This window comes from Saccopteryx leptura, chromosome 7 (genome assembly GCF_036850995.1).
Source record: "Saccopteryx leptura isolate mSacLep1 chromosome 7, mSacLep1_pri_phased_curated, whole genome shotgun sequence".
NCBI lineage: Eukaryota > Metazoa > Chordata > Mammalia > Chiroptera > Emballonuridae > Saccopteryx > Saccopteryx leptura.
Genome location: NC_089509.1, coordinates 119854614 through 119859137, shown reverse-complemented (window position 1 = coordinate 119859137; position 4524 = coordinate 119854614).

The following is a 4524-nucleotide window of genomic DNA, read 5'->3' as shown; positions in this document are numbered from 1 at the left end:
CAAACAAACAAACAAACAAACCGCCCTGTTCACTGCACCAGCAAACACAACCAGGCAGGTAGGCAGACAAGACCCGGTGAGCGAAACTGGCACCGACACTGAAGAAAGCAGCCCCACCCCCCACCCCCAGCGCGCCGAGCGCACAGAGAGTGGAAGGACCAGGAAGGAAGCCGGACACCAGGTACAACTCACTGGACGGTCGAGTCCAAGTGGGGAAGGGTCAAAAGTAGCAAAATGAACTTGTCGTGTTTGGAGACGCACACGTAACTTGAAAAGCGTAAAGAAAATAGAAAGTGAGATCAACAAAAATCCAGATGGCAGCCGGTCTGGGGGGTTGTGAAAAGGGCCTGGGGCTGTGCAGGGCCAGGCAGGGCCAGACAAGGGACAGTTCTGCTTCTCCGGCAGGACGACGATTCCGGTGCTTCACGCAGAGGAATTTGTTACACTGGAGGTCTGTGGTCTGTGCCATTTTCTCTTTCTATTATTCATTGTGTGTGTGTGTGTGTGTCAGGGGGCGGGGGTGGGGTTCAAAATAATACATCATGTCCACGTTGTCTACATCCAAATAATCTGGGGGGTGATTCAACATTTGAAAAATCTATCAGGGAAGCTCTCTATAATAATAGATTAATGAGAAAAGAATCTCTGTTTTTATTTGCCAAATTAAAAAAAAAAAAAAGCTTGGGTGAATTAAAACCACATGGGTGTGATTGAAAACAAAACCCTAAGGAAACGAAGAAAAAACTTTTTTTTTTTTTTTACTTGATAAAAAGCCTCGGCCAGAAATCTAAAGCGAGGCACGTAACTGACGGCAAAGGAGCAGAGAAGCATGTTTCATTCAAGCCGGAAAAGAAGAACGCCTTGCCCCTCGTCCTCACTGTCACACGGCATTTTACCAGACGTTTTGGCCGTTATGTGGTAAGAAAAAGGAATGGGGGCGGGGGGTAAAGGTCAAACAGAAAAAAGGGAAACGGCCTTTCTTTGCTGATACGGGATCAGGGTCGTCTACGTAGAACACCCAGAGATCCACATCCAGGGGCGGCCACTTACACAGGACGCAGCATGCCGGGCCCCTGCGTGTCTGTCCTCACCGAGGCCGGTCAGCCCACAAACTATTAAAATTAATAAGAATTTGGAAAGAGCCCCGGCCGGTTTGCTCAGCGGTAAAGCATTGGCCTGGCATGTGGATTGTCCTGGTTCGATTCCCAGCCAGGACACACAGGAGAGGTACCAATCTGCTTCTCCACCCTTCCCTCTCTTCTTTCTCTCTGTCTCTGTCTTCCCCTATCGCAGCCAAGGCTCCATTGGAGCAAAGTTGGCCCCGGGTGCTGAGAATGGCTCCATGGCCTCTGCTTCAGGTGCTAGAATGGCTCTGGTTACAACGGAGTGATGCCCCAGATGGGCAAAGCATCGCCCCCTGGTGGGCATGCCAGGTGGATCCCGGTCGGGCACATGCGGGAGTCTGTCTGTCTGCCTCCCCACTTCTAATTTCGGAAAAATACAAAAAAAAACCCAAACAACGAATTTGCAATGAGACAGGCTAGCGGTTTCAGACGTACAACACCCACCTTGGAAACATCATAGAAAAAGGCATCCTTGCTTGTGGTACCAGCAAAAACTGTGAGACGCCTATGATCAAATCCAATAGGAAGTGTGCCTTGTCTGTCTAAAGCAGTGGTAGTCAACCTGGTTCCTACCGCCCACTAGTGGGCGTTCCAGCTTTCATGGTGGGCGGCAACGGAGCAACCAAAGTATAAATAAAAAGATAGATTTAACTATAGTAAGTTGTTTTATAAAGATTTATTCTGCCAAACTTAGCGAAAATCCGACATAAAGTACTTGGTAAGTAATTATTATTATATGCTTTAACTTGCTATAACTCTGCTTTGTAAATTTTATAAAGTAAAGTGACTTCCCTACTTTATAAATCACCATGACTGTGGAACCAGTGGGCGGTTAGAAAATGTTACTGCTAATAGAGATACAAAAGTGGGCAGTATGGTATAAAAAGGTTGACTATCCCTGGTCTAAAGGAAGCTCTAAGGCCACCTCCAAAGATGTCCCGTCTAATCTGACCTTAAGGAAATAGAGAAAAACATCACAGCCCTGGATGAGAAGACTCGAGTCAAGCAGACACCAACTCTCCCCTAAATTAATCAAAGAAAAAAATTCAATGAAATTCTAACCAAAATCCCAACAGGACAAAATCACACGGACCCTGACACACCGTTCCTAACATTTCTGTGTCAGCCCAAGGCACGTGTGAGTATGATGGTTTTGGGGAAAAGCACAGGGCGGGGCCTCTGCCAGCCGGGTCTCAGACGACACGGCAGTGTCACCACCGGTCATGCAGCTCAGAGGCAGCTTGAAGGGACGGACATGCCGGCCCTCAGCCTGTTTCCTGGGGACTCTGGGGACAAGACTGCGAAAGGCTGAGTCACAGTCAGGAGTTGCAGGTGAGCCCGCAAGTCTTTTCGAAGACCCTGGTCTTTTCTAGAACGTGGAAAGGCGGTGTGGGTAACGGGGCGGGGGGTGGTCGGGGTTCTTCAGGGGAGTCCACGTCCTCAATGCAAAGGGCAGGAGGCTCCCAGCTGACGTGGGACCCAGCAGGTACGCCCACCAGCAGGTGGGGTAGGAGATGATCTGGGACCCACCGTGCAGCAGAGAATTGATTCATGATCGTGTGACCTGTATTCACCGTTGTAAGAATTTTGTGGAATTCTTTCCCAAATACTGACATTGTTCCCATTTTTATATATATATATATATATATATATATATATATATATATATATATTATATTTATATATATATAATATAATATATATATATATATTTTTTTATAGTGGTAACAGACACATTACATAGAATTTATCACGTTAATCGTTTTCAAGGGCACAGTCCAGCCGTGTCAAGTGCCGCCGCCATGTGGTTGTGCAAACATCACCACCATCCTCTCCAGGACTTTGTCAACATCCCAAACTGCATCTCTGGCCCCGTCTAAACACTCGCTTCCCCTCCTCCTCCCCCAGTCCCTGGTCCACCCACTCTTCTTCCAGTCTCTCTGAATTCGACTGGTCTGGGAGCCTCGTCGAAGTGGAACGTATAAGAAGTACCACTGCTCACAAAAATTAAGGGATCAGGGGCCCTGCAGATGCTCCAGTACCTTCAGCCTTCTGTCGAGTGCATTTCCCCCAGTGAAATAAAAGTTGGTGTTGCATCTCGTCTGCATAATCGAACAACTTTCTTTGACTGGTCGTTCTTGTTTCATTAAAAAAAAAAATCAAATGCTTCTTTTTTTTATTGCTTCAGATTCATTTTGAAATATCCCCTAATTTTTGTGAGCTGTATATATGTCCTTTTGTGTGTGTGTGTGTGTGTGTGTGTGTGTGTGTGTGTGTGGCTGGCTTCTCTAACTTTGCATAATGCCCCCAGGTTTCTCCCGGGGGGGGGGGGGGTAGCCTGTGGCACAAAGTCCTTCCTCTTCAAGGCTGAGCAGTAGTCCCCCCCACCAGCTGGACCACAGTTTGTTTTTCCATTCCTCTCTGGACACTCAGGTGACTTCACTTTCCGGCTGTTGTTGTGACCGGTGCTGCTGAGAACACGGGTGTGCAAATATTTCCTTGACACCCTGCTTTCGAGTCTCTGGGGGACGGACCCAGAAATGAAATTGTTAGATCACCTGGCAACTCTAGGTCTCATGTTTTAAAGGGATATTTTGATTTTTAAATGCACTGTTTCACCTACCAGCCGCACTGTGTCCGTTCCATCACACATTCCCACGCACTGCGTGAGCCTGTGCGTGTCTTGGGTTGATAAAGAATCCCCAGGCTTGAGGTGGTTTGTGAAAGGAGCAGGTTTTTGTTTTCTCGGCTTTTTTTTTTTTTTTTTTAGATATGAGGAAGGTAGAATGCAGTGTTTGTAGAACAAACAAAATCGAACAGCTTTCATCCAAGCAGACCTGTCCCGTCCCCCCCCCCTCCCCCCCCCCCCCCCTCCCCTCCCCCCCCCCCCCCCCCCCCCGCATGAAGCTGGAGACCGTGGGCGTATGAATGGGGTGGTGCGGGGATGGCGGGCAAAGGTCACCTCCTCAAGGCGGGGGTACTTCCCACAAGGGTGCCCCGGGGGGGGGGGATAGAGGGCAGACCTTGCTCCCAGCACCCACCACGGTCGGCCCACATCCCGCCCACGCGCGTCCGAGCCCTCAGAGTCCTCCCCCCGACGCCGCAGGAGGAAAGGGGCTGGCGTGACTGCTCTCCCCACCTGCGCATTCTTTGTGGGAGAACCGTTTTTTGCATCATTTTCCATGGGGCCCACGGTCCCCGCCGTGAATCAAGAGTTAAGGGAGGTTTTTCTTTTTAAAATTAAATCTGCAACCACAGGATACGTACAAGAGGGTGATGATTACGCCTGGATTTTTATCAGTCACAGCTGTTCCGTTCTGTGTGTTTACTTTCGGGGGAGAAATGGTCCTTTGAAATACACGACCAAAATAAACACCCTGGCAGCTGCACTTAGCTCGCC